Source organism: Onychomys torridus, chromosome 10 (assembly GCF_903995425.1).
Source record: "Onychomys torridus chromosome 10, mOncTor1.1, whole genome shotgun sequence".
NCBI lineage: Eukaryota > Metazoa > Chordata > Mammalia > Rodentia > Cricetidae > Onychomys > Onychomys torridus.
In genome coordinates this window covers 33,918,229-33,936,528 of record NC_050452.1, presented here as the reverse complement: position 1 = coordinate 33,936,528, position 18,300 = coordinate 33,918,229, and the positions used below count along the sequence as shown (strand labels likewise).

At 43.5% G+C, this 18,300-nt stretch overlaps 1 long non-coding RNA gene across 1 annotated transcript; it reads right to left on the bottom strand.

The window, feature by feature from the left end:
- Positions 1-713: 713 nt before the first annotated feature.
- Positions 714-5,761, bottom strand: LOC118592591. The gene is made up of 3 exons (XR_004946079.1): positions 5,738-5,761; positions 4,578-4,688; positions 714-1,544 (listed from the first exon to the last, which is right to left on the bottom strand). It is a non-coding gene; the product is annotated as an uncharacterized LOC118592591 (long non-coding RNA).
- Between the last annotated feature and the right edge of the window lie 12,539 nt (positions 5,762-18,300).

Below are 18,300 nucleotides of genomic sequence, written 5' to 3'. Positions count from 1 at the left end.
TGTGTGTGTGTGTTGAGACAACACCCTCTCCAATCCCTTTTCTTGGTGAGTCATTTTCTAAACATGTGCACAGGGCTGTTTCTTTCAAACAAAAAACTAGAAGACACTTCCTTTGGGGGGAAAAAAGAGCATCCTAAATTGGTACATGGCGTGATGTCCACAAAATGCCCCCTGGAAGTCACCCTCCAGTGAGTCCCACAAGCCCATAGCTTCCAGATAGCTCAGAGCTCTTACACATGAGCTAACGGCTAAGCAGTACCAGACTCCTGTGGAAGAAACACGCCTAGAAGAGGGACCAAAAGAGAGGACCAAGCAGGAGAGGAGGAGGGGAGTCAGAAAAGCAGAGATCACTGTCAGCAGGAAAATGTCTTAAGTAAGACTATGTACTTGGATAGAAAATAGCACTTCATCCATTAGAAGAGACTGTTTCTTTCTCCTCCCCACCCCCAGTGTGTGTGTGTGTGTGTGTGTGTGTGTGTGTGTGTGTGTACAGGTGCGTGTGGAGGTCAGAGGTTGATGTTGGGTGTTTTCCTCAATGTCTCTCCACTTTGTTTTGTAATAATATTTTTTGTGATTTTTTTGAGATGATCTTCCTTCTCCCTTTGCTCCCTCCAAACCCTCCTATGCACATACACACACCCTTGGTCTGTTTCAAACTCATGGTCTCTTTTTTATTTATTGTTACGGGGTGTGTGTGTGTGTGTGTGTGTGTGTGTGTGTGTGTGTGTGGGCGCGTGTGTGCTCACCCCGCTCGTGCCTTGGTGCACCTGTGGAGGTCAGAGGACAACTTTCAGGAATCAGTTCTCTCCTTCCTCTTGTGAGTCCGGGGGATGGAATTCAGGCAGCCAAGCTTGGCAGCGAGTGCTTTTACTCACTGAGCCATCTTTCCAGACCCAAAGACGTTTTTAAAATAAATTTTCAGGAAACCAAAAATTCTTGGCAAGTATGTGTGTAATCGCAGAAATAAAAACTCCACAGAAAGGAGAGAAGACAAAGAGAGACAAATCTTCTGGAAGGTAGAGAGCAAACACACCCAAAGTGCATGCTTTGGCAGCTTATGCCTTCAACTGGAACAATAGGGGCTTGGCACGACCCTTGTCAGAACGAAGTCATGGTTTTAGTACAAAATGTCCCGAAGGTTCACATGCTGATAGCTTTGTCCCCAGCTTGTGGCACTGTTCCAAGGGTGCTAACCTCATGAGTGGGTCAATCCATTGACGAGTGCATAGTTTAGTGTGCTATTGGAAGGAAGGGTCCTCGTTGAAAGACAGTGGTCACTGGGGCATACCCTTTGAAGGGTCTATCTTGTCCTTGGGCCCCGCTTCCTCCTGTTTTCCTTGCTGCCATGAGATGAACAACCTCCTCTGCTCACCCTCCTGCCTCTGTCATGTCCCCTTCACCTCGGTCCAAAGTGATGGAGCCAGCTGAGTGCAGGCTTTTAAAACCCTGGTAGACCAGAGCCACGATGAAGCCTTCCTCGTTTCAGCTGACTTTCTTGGATATTTCATCACAGAGAGGAACAGAAGAGTAGCACAGGCGGAAAGCTACATTAACACATATAAAAAAATCCACATCATTACCCGAGACATTTTGTTACAACAATTCCAGCTTGATTGAACAGTTCCACTTCTGAGTGTATACACCCCAAAGTCATGACGTCTACATTTAAAGAAGACAGAAAATAACAAGTGTTGATGAGAAGATGTGGAAAATAAAACTCTTCCGCACTGTGGCTAGAAGTGTAAAATGGTGAGCCAGAATGGAAAATGATAATACAGTTTCTAAAAAAAAAAAAAACAAAAGATTAAGCTCAGTACCATATGGTACAATAATTCCTTTTCTGAGCATCTACTCAAGAGAATGAAAGCGAAGGCTTAATGAGTACTTGTACAAATGTGTTCAGAGCACCTTTATTCACAACAGTCAAAAGCTAGAAATAACTTCCTTGCCTACTGATAGATTAATGATAAACAAAATGTGGACGATAATGGAATGGTATTCAGCCTTTGAGAGAAAGGGGGTGCTGATCCATGCTACAGTGTGGGCGAGCCTTTAATACATTGTGCTAAATGAAACAACTCATCCCAAGAGAACCAATGAGGCATAATTTCCACTTCTATGAGATATTCAGTGAGGTTAAATTCATACTGCCCAAAAGAATGCAAACAGCTGGGGGCCAGGGTGGGGCAACTGGTCAGTGGGTACGGAATTTCCTTTGGAGAGGATGAAAAGTTGAGATGGATAGTGGAACCATTACACACCATATGGTGCATCTAAAGTGATAAATCTTGTATGTGTTTTCCCATTAGGAAAACTGACAGCAAAATAATATGCAATCCACAAGAAACAAAATCAAAGCTAAATGAAATAGCTCAACAGTTGGGAGTGTTTTCCTCCAAGAATGGCAAACTGCTACTTTTCACCTTTTCTTCCTTTTATTATTTTTATTTATGTATTTATTTTTTAAACATGGTCTCACTCGCTGGCCTGGAGCTTATTGTGCAAACTAGGCTGGCCTTGAACTCACAGAGATGGCGTGCCTCTGCCTGCCAAGTACTGGGTTTACAGGTCTCCTTCACCACACCTGGCTGCTGCTTTTCAAAGAAGTTTTGTAAGCAATCTTTTAAAATTATATGCTCAGAATTATATATTACTATAAACAAACAACAGGAATAAATTAGACACCATCTTAGGCAACCAAATCATCAAGAAGACAAAGTTAATCTAAAACAGTAAGGTCAAAGTTCAGCATCCTTCCCATTGGTACCCGTAATAGCCTCTTCTTGCATTTCTTAAAATAAACATTGCTGGGAGTTCTGCCTTAAGCTTTCTTAAATTATTTTTCTTCATGCTTTATTAAGTGCCTGATAATGCTGCCAATTTTCGCACTTTGCCTAGCATTACTGGTTAATGGCGTCCCTAGGCTAATCATACTTTCAAAATAATGTAGTTTTCCTGATTGTGTCTGCTATCTTCATAACCCAATCAAACTGAAGTTTCAGGCCCTGCATCCAGTGTTGCTTCCTCGGCGCTTAGAGAGAGGTTATGGTTAAAAGATTAGACATGCTTTTTAAAAGTGGAGGCTATTGAATTAACTGAGTCCAGGAACTTGCCCATGGCCACCTTTCGGGCTGCAGAAAGCCTCTCCATTTCAATTCAACGCAAGCTGCCAGTCAAATATGAATTTTAATGTTAACATTTTCCAGTAGAAATATGATAGCATCATAAAGAGCATTAATACTGAGCAATAATATATAATTTACCATGCTTCAGACTTTAGAATAAAACCTTCATAAAGCACAGTGCCTCCAACAATACCCCATTAGTTAGCAGTTGAACGTATACTAATGGGAAGCTATAAAATAATTTTTAAAAGAACAATCAGGACCTATTATCAGCATATCCTCCAACACTGACAAAGTGCTTTTTCCCAGAATAGTGATCAGTAAGTCATTCATCTTGGAACTCTAAATAAAATTCCCTATGCTTTTAAGACGCCGCCCATTATACAATGGTGTCAGTTACTATGGGTGGCTTCTCATCTGATGCCATTGTCTCAACCAGATCGTGTTTCCCAAGGAATACTTATATAAAAATCACTCTTCAAGCATTTGTAAAAAGTAATGAATCAGAGTGTAGTCTTGAAATGTGTAAGCTGAAACTGGCCTCTTTTTTCCCAAAGGGAAAAATTAAAAATTTTATTTTCTATTGTTGTTGCCTAGGCTTGGTTGATTTCTGGTCTGGTATGAGGAGTTGGTAGGTTAATCCTTCATATTCTCAATATTGATTTTGAATTGGAAGAATAGGGGTGTAGTGGGTGGCTGTTTGAGTTATGCCCTGAAGCACCGCCCCTAGTGAGGTAGCAGGTAGCTGTTATACCTGCCTAGGACCTTGAGGTACATGGCCCTGGGGCATGGCTGCTGGGGGACCCTTAAGATCCCAGCATGTGCATATGATGTACATAAGATCTCCCTTCTTTGCTATCCTCGTCGTGGTTTTGGACGCTGGTATGGACCAGGGCAGATCTCTCCAGAGAATTGCATTAGACCATGCCTCACCCTTCCAGGATCCTGTGACAAATTCCTTTATTCTGTCTTGTGAGTTAACCCCCAAATAAATTTCTTTGATCATTAAGCAGGCTCTGTGGATTGCTAGCGTTATAATCCCATTATAGGAGTATTTCCAATTCAGTGGAAGACAAGAAAGCATGCAAATGGAGCAAATAGCTGGTGTGCACATGTGCTGCCCAAGCAAGCTATGCCTGGCAGTGTTGAGGATGATTCAGGTGAGCCAGAGTTGTGAGCACTCACAGAGCTAAGCAAGCCTGTGGGCTACACAAACCTAGGCTGGGCCTGAAAGTTGGGAATGGCATGGGCAGGCTAGGTTCCAAGGACTTACCAGGCTGGGCAAACACAAAGGATGTGAGGCCCAGACTAGGCCTGGAGGGTGGACTCTCTTTATTTCGTAAGTAAGGAAACAGAGGCTCAGAGAGATGACGAGATGGACCCAAGACCATCCTCAGGTAGGAGAGGACGGAGACAGGGACATGGCTGCCTCCTCCATATTCTGCTTCATACCTGAGAAGAGTCGTCTGTCTCTTCTACGCTCTAAATTCGTAGTCTGCACAGGTCTTTCTAGAACTTTCCATTTCTCCTCATCACTTTTCTACTGTTGGTTATGCTTTCATTCTGGAAAAATTTAAAATACACCGAAGTAGTAAAGAGCAGTGTAACACACCCCAAGTTTGGCCCTTATTAACACTGATCCACAGTTGTTAGTTTTATGTCAGTTTGCTTCCTACATAAGCTTTTTTTTCTCCCCTCACAAATGTTTTAAGGTAAAGATCGGATATGTAAATAAGTCCAGTCAAACTGACTCCAGGTTGTGTTTGCTGACATCAAGACTTGATGATGTTGTCAGGAATCTGGACCAAAGAAAAACTGGAACCACTCTTCACCTGCACTCACCATTAACTGCTGCCTCTCGCTTCTAACCCGTCCTTTGATACCTGGGGTAGCCACCCTGACTCTAGGACTGTTCAAACCCCATTTTTGCACTGGCAGTGTGATCTTAACTCCCCTTGCCAATAGAGGTCTCCCTGAATCCTTGAGTGGAAGAAGGGGCCTCGCTGATTTTGGTGGGCTTCACCCTCGGGGACTTCCTGCCCCATAATGCTTCACCGCCCCGGCAAGGGCCGCGTCTTCCCATAACAGCACTAAGTCCCATTTGTAGCCTTCTCAGTGCTTGGAAAGCCACCTCCAGCCACCTCCTCACCAGGGACAGCCACATGGGCAACCTGAAAGGCCCTCGTCCCAACGCCAGGCTCCAGCCATAGGCTCTTTTTGGGAAATCGGAAACAGCCCACCCCAACAGCTGAGCTCCTCACCGTTCTAACCACCTCAGCCTTTTAGTTTTATCTCCAGGCAGAAGGTTGATCCTGGCTTCCTTCCATGGCTTCATCATGATACAAGAGTACTCTCTCATTGCTCTCCCACTCCATCCCTGCTCCAGCTCGACCATCCCATTCCCTTATGTTCTCATCCCCTACCCCCTGCCTTCAATTGCCCATTCCTCACCCCCAGTTTACTCATGGAGATCTCATCTATTTCCCCTTCCCAGGGTGATCCATGCATCCCTCTTTGGGTCTTCCCTGTTAGTTAGCTTCTCTGAAGTTGTGGATTGTTGTCTGGTTCTCCTTTGCTTTACATCTAGAGTCCACTTATGAGTGAGTACATACCATGCTTGTCCTTCTGAGTCTGGGTTACCTCACTCAGGATGATATTTTCTAGTTCCATCCATTTGCCTGCAAGTTTCATGATGTAGAGATCCACAATCAACCACCAGGCAGAGCTCCAGAAGTCCAGTCAAGAGAGAGAGGAGGATTCTCTGAGCAAGTGCATCAGGATCATGATAGGGAAATCTGCAGAGACGACCAAACCAAACTAGTGGGAACTCATGAAAGTTGGATCAATGGCTGTGGAGCCTGCATGGGACTGGTCTAGGCCCTCTGCATGGCAAGACAGTGTGTAGTTTGATCTGCTTGGGGCAGGGGGAGGGGGGTAGGCTGGCGGTAGGATCAGAATTCATCTGGTGCATGAGTGGGCTTTTGGGAGCCCACTACCTATGATGGGACACCTCGTGCAGCCTTGAGGCAGGGAGAAGGGCTTGGACTTGCCTCTACTGCATGTGCATCCCCATGGGAGGCCTTGCCTTCTTGTGGGAGGAAGTAGGGGATAGGTTGGGGGGGCAGGAGGAGGGAAGAGGGGGATCTTTAATTGGTGTATAAAATGAATGAAAAAAATTTTCTTAAAAAAATTTTAAAAGAAAACATTAACTTCTCTGAACACCTATTTCTCTGTCACCTGGGGTTCCAAATTCTGCTTATCGTGCCGACCTATAGGCTTACTGGATTCACTCAATATTGATCATCTATAGGCAGGGTCTTGCAGTAGGTATCCCAGAGTATACAAGGAGAAGTCTAACGTAGTTCCTGCCCAAAGGGAGTTTACAATAAAATGATTTTCCATGCATCTGATAAGCGGTTAAGGCAGTACCATGTAGCAGACATTGCTAGTAGCTGAAAATACAGCATAGCCTAAAGTATGTTCTTTCTACAAGGGTATAACAATCTAGGAGAGAGAGATACAGAGACAGACAGACAGACAGGCAGACAGACAAGGACACGGATAACACAGGATGAAACCAGGCTTGTAAGCTCAGCTTCTCTGGAGGCAGGAAGATCACAAGTTCAAGGCCAGCCTAGGCAATTTAAGGAGACTTTCTTTCAAAACAAACAAACAAGAGTATGCTAGGGGTTACAGCTCAATGGTAGAGCATTTGTCTAGCATGCATAAAACCCTGAATTCAAATCCTGTGTCACTGTGAATAATAACAAAAGGAAGAAATGAGTCAGCCTGGCAGTTGAAGAAATCAAAGACCTAAGTAAAGTTTGTTAGAATGAGGCATAACCACAGTAAGTGAAACAACAGAGGGAAACTGTCTGCAGAGGCATGCTAAAGAGTGGCTCTTTTTTTGTTTCGTTTTGTTTTCAGTTTATTTTTCTATTTAATCCCCCTCTCATCCCTCCTCCCACTGCCCCCTGCCGCCCCGCCCCCACCATCATCCCCTCCTACAATAGGATAAGTTCTCCCATTGTGGGGTGAGGGGGGAAGCTAAGCCTCGTACATTTGGTTGAGGCAGGACCAAGCCCCTCCCTGCTGCATCAAGGCTGAGCAAGGTGTCCAACTATAGGTAATGGGATCCACAAAGCCAGCTCATGCACCAGGGATAGATTCTGATCACACTATCAGGGGCCCTTCAAACAGACCCAGCAACACGCATAGGGTCTAGTCCAGTCCAATGCAGGTTCCACAGCTGTTGGTCTAAGTTTGTGAGTTCCTTTGAACTTGGTTCAGTTGTCTCTGTAGATTTCCCCATCATGATCTTGAGCCCCCTTGCTCACATATTCCCTATTCCCTCTCTTTGTCTTGACTACTGGAGCTTGGCCTTGTGCTTGGCTGTGGATCTCTGCACCTCTTTCCATCAGTTACTGAATGAAGGCTCTATGATGACAGTTAGGGTATACATCAATATGATTACCAGGGTAGGCCAGTTCAGGCACCCTCACCAGTATTGCTAGTAGTCTAGTCTAAGGTTGTCCTTGTGGGTTCCTGGGAATTTCCCTAGCACCAGGTTTCTTCTTTACCCCATAATGTCTCCCTCTTTCAAGGTATCTCTTTCATTGCTCTCCCACTTCATCCCTCCCCCGGCTCAACCATCCCATTCCCTCATGTTCTCATTCCCCATCTTCTACTCTTTATTGAGCCTCCCATCCCCAGTTTATGCATCAAGATCTCTGTTTCCCCTTCCCAAAGGATTTGTACATCCCTCTTAGGGTCCTTGTTTCCTAGCTTCTCAGAGCTGTGGGTTGTAGTCTGGTTATCTTTTGCTTCACCTCTAGTATCCACTTATGAGTGAGTACATACCATGTTTGTCCTGAGTCTGGGTTACCTCACTCAGGATGATATTTTCTAGTTCCATCCATTTGCCTGCAAATTTCATGATGTCATTGTTTTTTACAACTGAGTAATACTGCATTGTGTATATGTTTTCTTTATCCATTCTTCAGTTGAGGGGCATTTAGGTTGTTTCCAGGTTCTGACTATTACAAATAATGCTGCTGTGAACATAGTTGAGCATGTGTCCTTGTGGTATAATTGAGCATTCCTTGAATATATGCCCAAGAGTGGTATCATTGGGTCTTGAGGTAGATTGATTCCCAGTTTTCTGAGAAACCACCATACTGCTTTCCATGGTGGTTGTACAAGTTTGCACTCACATCAACAGTGGAGGAGTGTTCCCCTTGTTCCACATCCTCTTCAACATGAGCTGTCATCAGTGTGTTTGATCATTGCCATTCTGACAGGTATAAGGTGGTATCTCAGAGTCGTTTTGATTTGCATTTCCCTGATGACTAAGGATGTTGAACAATTCCTTAAATGCCTTTTGGCCATTTGGGATTCTTTTGTTGAGAATTCTCTGTTTAGATCTGTAGCCCATTTTTTAATTGGATTGTTTGGTATTTTGACATCTAGTTTCTTGAGTTCTTTATATATTTTGCAGATCAGCCCTCTGTCAGATGATTAGTGAAGATCTTTTCCATTCTGTAGGCTGTCATTTTGTCTTATTGACCGTGTCCTTTGTCTTACAGAAGCTTCTCAGTTTCAGGAGGTCCTATTTATTAATTGTTGGTCTCAGTGTCTGTGCTACTGGTGTTGTATTTAGGAAGTGGTCTCCTGTGTCAAAGTGTTCAAGACTACTTCCCACTTTCTCTTCTATCAGGTTCAGTGTAACTGGATTTATCTTGAGGTCTTTGATCCACTTGGACTTGAGTTTTATGCATGGTGACAGATTTGCTTCTCTTTGCAGTCTTCTACATGTTGACATCCAGTTATCCCAGGACCATTTGTTGAAGATGCTTTCTTCTTTCCATGGTACAGTTTTGGCTTATTTGTCAAAAATCAGGTGTTCATAGGTTTGTGGATTAATGTCAGGATCTTCAATTTTATTCCATTGGTCCACATGTTGGTTTTTATGCAAGCTGTTTTTATTACTACAGATCTATAGTAGAGCTTGAATTCAGGAATGGAGATGCCTCCAAAAGATGCTTTATTGTAAAGGTTTTCTGTTTTTCCATATGAAGTTGAGTATTCTTTCAAGGTCTGTGACAAATTGTGTTGGGATTTTGATGGGGATTACATTGAATCTGTAGATTGCTTTTGGTAAGATTGCTATTTTTGGTATGTTGGTTCTACCTATCTATGAGCATGGGAGATCTTTCCATTTTCTAATATATTCGTCAATTTCTTTCTTCAAGGACTTAAAGTTCTAGTCATTCAGGTCTTTCACTTGTTTGGTTAGAGTTACCTCAAGGTAATTTATATTATTTGTGGCTATTGTAAAGGGTGATGTTTCTCTGATTTCTCTCTTGGCCCGTTTTATCATTTGTGTATAAGAGGGCTACTGTTTTTTGTTTGTTTGTTTGTTTTTGTTTTGTTTTGTTTTTAGTTAATCTTGTACCCTGCCAAGTTTCTAAAGGTGTTTATCAGCTGTAGGAGTTTCCTGGTAGAATTTTTGGGGTCACTTATGTACACTATCATAGCATCTGCAAATAGTGAAAGTCTGACTTCTTCCTTTCCAATTTGTATCCCCTTGATCTCCTTTTGTTGTCTTATTGCTCTAGCTAGAACTTTGAGTAGATATGGGGAGAGTGGAAAGTCTTGTATTGTTCCTGATTTTAGTGGAATTGCTTTGAATTTCTCTCCATTTAATTTTATATTGGCTGTTGGCTTGCTGTAAACTGCCTTTATTATGCTTAGGTATGTTCCTTGTATTCTTGGTCTCTCTAGGACTGAATTTGAAAATCTAAAAAGAAAAATGGATGATTTTCTGAATAGGTATCATATACCCAAATTAAATCAAGACCAGATAGACAATTTAAATAGACCTATGACTCCTCTGGAAATAGAAGCAGTCATTAAAAGTCTTTCAACCAAAAAAAAAAAAAAAAAAAAAGCCCAGGGCCAGATGGTTTCAGTGCAGCATTCTACCAGAATTTCAAAGAAGAGCTAATACCAACACTCCTCAAATTATTCTACACAATAGAAACAGAAGGAACATTGTGAAACTCTTTCTATGGAGGCTACAGTTACCCTAATACCCAAACCACACAAAGATGTAACAAAGAAAATTACAGACCAATCTCCTCATAAGCATTCATGCAAAAATATTCAATAAAATACCCACAAACTGAATCCAAGAACACATCAAAAAAATCATCCATCATGATCAATTAGGTTTCATCCCAGAGATGAAGGGATGGTTCAACATACGAAAATCTGTCAGTGTAATCCATCATATAAACAAACTGAAAGAAAAAACAGGACCATCTCCTTAGATGCTGAAAAAGTTTTGATAAAGAGTGACTCTTAAGGGGGAATTTGTATTGAGCAATGGGGACAATGTTTCAATAACACACTGTTCTGGGATAATTTGTAGTTGGGACTTATCTTGGTTAGCAACAGTGTGGCCTTGAGAGGCTGACTGTCTTGTACTGGGTCAGAAATGGCTTGTATAGCCACTACCTTCCCAAAATGGCATCTGCACTTTGCAGCTTGAGTTTGATGTGAATTAACTCTTTCTGAGGGAATAGCAGTCCTGCTGGGAGACAGCAGTGACTCAGAGGCTTGCTCACTGCAATGAGGCAAAACAAGTCTGTGCTGAGGGAGTACTGTCTCCACACCGCCATCTGTACAAGAATGGCACCCACAATAACCAGTGAGCATGAGTAGCTGATAGCTGCCTGAAGGGGACTGGAGCTGGTCAAAATCAGAGAAGAATGTGTGAACCTGATAGAAGCTTGGAAACCCTTGTGGATGGTTTGACTGTTAAATACAGATTACTAATGAGGATGGACCTCAGGCAGGTTCACAGAGTCTATTTTCAAGTTATGTTGTAATGAGTATGAAAAACACTTGACATTCCTATATGGCTGTCTTTTTAAAATATATTTAAAGTTCAGTAAATCCCCTTTGTCAGAAAACATGAAGAAGATGGGTCTTTGCACTTAAGGATCCCAAAGCAGGGGTTCTTTGCAGCACACAGGGATGGTCTAGGGCATACAGCAGGCACCAGGCTTGGTCAGAAGGCACAGAGGGATGGGAGAAATTATGGACAGGAGCTTTTATTGTGGTTTCTGTGGGCATCAATAGATGAGGCTGAGTAAGCGTGTTTAGGATTGGCTAGTGGACTCTGGAAAATTGGTGCTGTCCCTAATTGACTAATCTTTCCTGGGGTATTGGGGTGCCCCTCCCCAAAGTGTGAGAGTATGACTGCTGAGTTGGTTGGCATACATTTCACAGGTGTAGTCACCAGTAAGCTTACTCACCCTTGAGGTTACTATCTTTGGGAATTCTTTGAAGTTGCAGGAAAGAGTTAGTCCTCCAGGGCCACTGAGGCTCCAGATGTCTGGATCAGACCCTCTGGATAAGTGAGACAGTTGATTAACTTGAAGTGTTTGGGAGACACCCAGGCAGTGGGACCAGGACCTGTCCTTAGTGCATGAGCTGGCTGTTTGGAACCCGGGGCCTATGCAGGGACACTTTGCTCAGCCTGGGAGGAAGGGACTGGACCTGCCTTGACCCAATCTACTAGGTTGAGCTGAATCCCCAGGGGAGTCCTTGCCCTGGAGGAGATGGGAATAGGGAGTGGGCTGGGGAGAGAGGGGTGGGAGGAGGGAGGACAGGGGAATCCGTGGCTGATATGTTAAAAATAAAGAAAAAAATTAAATAAATGGTCAATAATATTTCTTTACAGCAGGGCAACATTCAGCTTTAAATTTCTAATATCTGTCACAGTAATGTATACCTAATAAATAGTAGGAATCTCCAGTGTCTTCAGGATGATCAAATTGCTGTAGCCCCTCTCTGAGTGAGTATATACACCTCACCGAGTATATATCCCTCACTGAGTATATACCCCTCACTGAGTATATACCCCTCACTGAGTATATACCCCTCACTGAGTATATACCCCTCACTGAGTATATACCCCTCACTGAGTATATACCCCTCACTGAGTATATACCCCTCACTGAGTATATACCCCTCAGAGTGTATACCCCTCACTGAGTATATACCCCTCACTGAGTATATACCCCTCACTGAGTATATACCCTTCACAGAACACATACCCCTCACTGAGCAGTGCCTGTAGTTGGTTGTTTTTAGTCTTTGCTCGTTTACTCCTTGCTTTTTTGCTCTTTTGGGGGGTCTGCCATCCAGTTCCCAAATAAATAACACAGAGGCTTATTCTTATTTATGAATGCCTGGCCTTAGCTTGGCTTGTTTCTTAGCCTGTTTGTTCGTGGCTTTGAGACCTAACGGGTAGAGGAAGATTGTAAGACCCAGAGGACTAGGTGGGTAAATCTATGTGTGATATGGGCCATGGATAACTTCATCTAAGACAGAGGAAGGCAGAAGAAAAGTTTATTAGGCACACCAAGGCACAACCATGGTGAGCAAAACAATAAAGAGAAGCTGTCTGCAGAGTCATGCTCAGGAGTCATTATTAAAGGAGAGACTCTACAGGGGCAATGGGGCAGTGTCTGTCTGTCTGTCTGTCTGTCTGTGTGTATGTTTCTCCTATATACCCACTCATGAAATCTCAATACTACAGCTGCATAAACAATGACAACACCAGTCAGCATCCCAGAATTCTTTGGAAACCTTACAATGAAGAGCTATGGACAATTAAAGTCTGCTGACAGAGAATTACTATTCCCCAGAGATGAGCCCTCTAACTGGCTATCAATACCAGTGATCAGCCCCAAAAATATACAGATATGAGCAACACTAAATGAATATGATAGGTTGTATTTATAGATCCATTCATTTATTCATATATAGATATACTATATGTAGATAGATAGATACAGTTATAAATATAGATATAGATATATTAAGAAGCCATGAATTTGAGAGGGAGTTTGGGAGGAATTGGATGGATTAGAGGGAACAGGAAATATGTAAACACAGTAGACATATATAAAATTTAAAAAATAAATTCAATATAGAAACAAAATGAAAAGTGAGTGAGTACTCATTCTTTTTTAAGCAAAGCTACTTTGTCTTATAATTAGTACTCTTCAGTTTTCAAGAGAAAAAATTAACCGCACTTACGAAGGTAGGTAGAAGACAGAACAGTTTGTGGGATGGAGTGCTGCCCTCTGGCATGGCTGGACCCAAGGACCCCCCGATGATGCCAACAGGAGCCTCTCCATCTTCATCTTCTCACATCTATTTTCCTCTCTGTGCATGACCTCATCTTCTCTTTCTTTTACACTGAAAATAGCCTTTCTGTTGTCAGGGAGAGTGGCCTTGGGCAGCTCCTGCTTGCTTTACCCTTTCAGCTCCAGATCCAGTGGGAAGAAAGAAGGCAAAGGCCTTCCCTCCAGCCCCCAAAAATCTTAAAAGGAAAGGAAAAGGCGATCAGAGAGGACCACAACTGGCTATACATCAATCAGGATCAGCTGGGGCACTGAAACCCAACTGCTTTCCTGAACAGGGAGAATTTAATGTATCATATTTCTAACTAGCAGTGTGTGGAAGGTGGTTTACCTGAAGCGTTAGTCCTTCCCTCTTTATCTTTGTAAAGAAAAAGTCACTGAAAACACAAGAAAAGACTCAGAGCAGCATGGAGATGGCAGGTGGAGATGGGCAGTGCCTAGCTCCAGGCTTCATGTGCTATAGCAGCAGGAGATAAAGAAGTGCATGTCCTCTCTTACGTTCGGATCCTAGCCTCTGTGAACTGTGCATATCTAAGTGGGCGTAAATATGAGTGAAGGCCAGGACACTACAAAAGGGCCATGAGACTGGGGGAGTAAAGAGGAGCGGGGCAGGAAGGCAAGAGAGCCAAGTGGAAGGTGATACTTGATGTGAAAGGTACAACCAGGAAGGGAAGCAGGGAGATGAGAAGCAGGATGGGGTAGGAGACAGAAAATCAACCAGAATGAAAGTGGAATGAAACCCAAGTAAAAAAGCTATTACTTGACAAGCTAATTTAATAATAACAATAACAATTTAAAGAACCTAAGGTATGAAAGGGGGAAAAAAAAGGCCATGATTGAATACTGATGAGCTGGAGACCCCTTCGAAAGGGCATGGCTGCGTAGGAAGCAGAAGCCGCGGTCGGGGAGGAAATCTGCCCCAAGGCACAGAGACAGGCCTTCCTATAGAAGCGTCTTGCCAGCCTGGGAGAGAGTGAACTGGATGGGCTGCACCTGCTCTGTAGAAGCAGCCACCCTTGCCACTGAGGCTGGCCGAGCGAGGTCTATGGGTAAGGCCATGGATGAGTGAAAGTCACCAATGAGTGACAGCCACCAATCAACTCACAGCGATAGCTGGCATCATACGGAGCTATTTGACATGCACAGTTCTAAGAGCTTTTCGGGTGTTAGCTTATTTCATCTTCCTGACCCAAGAGCCAGGCTGAGGATACAGAGAGAGCTCCCGCTCTGTAATCGCAAGGCTCTCATTAACCGCAGTAACAGAGGCCCAGAACCAGAAGAGCAGTATCTCTGGATGCTATTGCCTTGGAAGGGCCACTCACTCCGAGTCCTCCCAAGCTGCCCCTCAAATTCATGCCCTCTTTAAAAATATTTTTTAAATATTTCATTTTACATAATTATATATTATGTGTATAACCATATGAGAATAAATGGGTATATCTATAAATACAGAATACATCTATAAATACAGGTATGGCTTAACCATTCTGCTAGTGGGCAAAGCCAAGCTGTTTCTAGGGCTCAGTCTCAAGATTGCAAAGCAAAGTGAAAACGAGCGGGTTTGGGACTAGGAGCCAATGAATTAGGTGCAGTCCCCCTTGACTCACATGTACAGTCCTGAACCACTCACACTAAGTAAAGGACGGTGTCGATGAGCCAAATCCAGGCCTGGTGCACCCGTTTGGTTGTTGCTGTGGTCAAGCCCAGTGCAGGGCAAGAAGCTCCACCTCCATAAGCCCAGTGGCTTCTCACAGGCCAGGGGAGTTCTCCTGCAGGAAAGGAGAGAATGCTAGAGAAACACCAGAAGAGCTGGTTCCAATTGGAGTCGCTAGTCAAAGGAAATTAAAGCTTTCTTTAAGATCAATAGTACTGCATGCACACACTGGGTGCTTACTAAGCTGACTCTCGCCAGCCCCAGACCACTGGCGTGTGCATGAACTCAGGAGAAACTGTGAAGTCTAACAGGAAAGGACCCCTAAAAAGAAGGCTACATTGAGAACCGGTGCAGTGGGCAAGCTACAGATAACTGTGACCGCTTGCTTGGGTTCCTGAGGGTGCCGGCCCAGCTGGGACTGTTTTAAACAGCTTGCACACTTTCCTTGCACACATTCCCATCCAGGTTGGGTCAGGCAGGCCCCTGGTGGCCTGGTGGGGACAGTTGGGACTTCTGCAAAGGGGATAATGTCATACTTAGTAGAAATTCGAACCTTCATCTAAAGGAAGATTATCGTGTCCATTTAAACAGCCCCTCTCTGGCTGTCTAAGCAGACTGGCTCGCTTGGTGAGCTGGCTGGAAAAGACCTTCCCTGGGCTGTTTTCCACTTTACAACCCTCCAGTGAAAGGCCTCTCTCAGGGCTGGAGAGATGGCTCAGTGGTTAAGGACACTGGCTGCTGTTCTAGAGGACCTGTTCTGTTCCCAGCATCCCTATGACAGTTCACAACTACCTGTAATTCCAGCTCAAGGGAATTTTATACCTTTTTTCTGGTCTCTCTGGTCATCTTCACACACACACACACACACACACACACACACACACACACACACACACGTGAAGAGGGGACAAAGAGCAGCTGGCATTGGTGACAGCACGCTGCCCACACCTAGTCCCAGAAGTGACAGCACCAGCTAAGGAATTCCCAGCTTCGTAAGTCTATACAAAAGCTTAAACGCTGGTCGGGCCATAGGTCCCAACACTCCAGGCCTCTACAAGAGCTGGACCACCTGTCACCTAGGGCTAGTGTTTCTGGGCACTTGGATCCATAAACCAGCTGCCTCCGTTTTCCTGATTTCTAACGAGATGAAGTAACAAAAATAGGCAGAGTAATGTGTACTCATTTGAGGCTTGGCCAAGTCAAGAGGAGAAGGAATTCTCATCACTTCCCACCCTACCTGGTACCTGTCGCCATCACAGTTGAAAGAAAGCCCTGTGAGACAGAGGCAGGTAAAGTCAGCTCCTAGACAGGCAAACTAGTCCTTTCCTGGGGCTAGAGGACCCAGAAGCCAGGCTGCCTTCATGTCTCTGTTCTCTGTTACAGAGACACCTTATTATTATCATTATTATTGTTGCTGTTGTTGTTGTTATTGTTATTATTCATTCAAGTCCAGTCCAAGGAAACTGGGACAGACAGTAAGCCTTAAAGATTTCCCATTTTTAGAAGAGAAAAGAGTCTTGGGAGTTTGTGGGGTAAGGTGTGTAAGAGCCTGACCTGAGCCCATCCTGGTAGCTATCTGAGCTCCAGGATCTATTTCTTTGACAGTTTTAGAAAGAAAGCCTGTTGTCTTTTCATAGAAAGTCATCTATTTTTTTCTGATTTGGGTATTTATCCTGCTTGTTAAATAAGAATCACAGAGCCAGTTGCAGAGTTAAAAACCACGAGGTCAGAGCCAAAGCAGAAAACCTTACCCTTCACTGCTTCTGCGGTTCCTCCTCTCCGCAAGAGACCTACTTCTGTGTGTCCTGTCTATTTAAAGACTTTCTGTTCTCCTCCCTCATTGGTTGTAACCCAGCCACATGACCTCCTCGTCACTGCCTGTTTGTACAGACCTCCAGGTCTTCTATGGTTGGTATTGAAATTAAAGGCGTGTGTCTGCTATGCTGGCTGTGTCCCTTGAACACACAGAGATCCGCCTAGCTCTGCCTCCCAAGTGCTGGGATTAAGGGCGTGCCCCACTGCTGCTCGGCTTCTGCTCTGGCTTGCTCTGACCTCAAGGCAACTTTATTGACATACAAATAAAATCACATTTCAATACAAATAAAATATCACTATATTTCCCCTTTTCTATTTTAATAAAAAGAAAAAAAAGGAAAAAGTTATAACTAATATAAGAAAAACTATATACAAAAGTACAATAACTATATATACCATATATACAAACAATAAATACCTAAACAATGTCTAGTCCATTTGTAATTGACAAATTCAGAGAAAATAATTCCATTATCTATCCTATTTTGGTAAGTCCAGAATGTACCTGATTCACTTTTTATCCTAACTTATATAGCTAACGGAACTGTCTTATAACTTCTTTCAAATTTATACACTTACAGCTCTTAGTGAGTTTTTCTGAAATCCTTAACAAAGATAATTATAACTATAACTAACTGATCTTCAACTCCCTCAGAGACCCAAGAAGGAAATAATACTACCTAATAAAAAATAAAAACAAGAAGTACATGCAAGCAGCTTCAAAAAAAAATGTGAGTTGACAGAAACAGCCAGCTACCTGGACAGTCACCTGAGGTTTCTCCACAGTGCTGTGGATATCGCTCTGTGTAAATAAAGTTCTGATTGGCCAGTGGCCAGGCAGGAAGTATAGGCGGAACAAGAGAGAAGAGAATTCTAGGAAGTAGAAGACTGGAGAGAGACACTGCCAGCTGCTGCCATGGAAAGCAACATGTAAAGACACTGGTAAGCCACAAGCCATGTGGCAAAGTATAGACTAACAGAAATGGGTTAATTTAAGATAGAAAAGGTAGATAACAAGCAGCCTGCCATGGCCATACAGTTTGTAAACAATGTAAGTTTCTGTGTGCTTTCTTGGTTGGGTCTGAGCGACTATGGGACTGGTGGGTAAGAGAGATTTGTCCTGACTGTGGGCCAGGCAGGAAAACTCTAACTACAAATGGCGTCCAACGTGTTGGCAAGAGTTTCCACCTAAAATCTGAGAAAAAAGATTCTAAACGGAGCTAAAAACAGCTTCCTAGTTGTCTCCCTCAAGTTAGTGGCAGCCTGCCGGTTTGAGCTTCTATGGCAGGTTCCTGGCGTGATTGTCTGACCTGCAGTGTGGCGGGAATGAGGAATCTATAAGCGACACTTTACTCTGCTGCGTGGTGGATTTAGCCTTTGCTAGTTAAAAAAAAAAAGATTTCTGGGCTATGCGCTGCTTTGATAGAACTGCTTCTGATAGTTGATGGTACACATGGCTCCAGACCCAGAGCTGGCGGTAAACTGT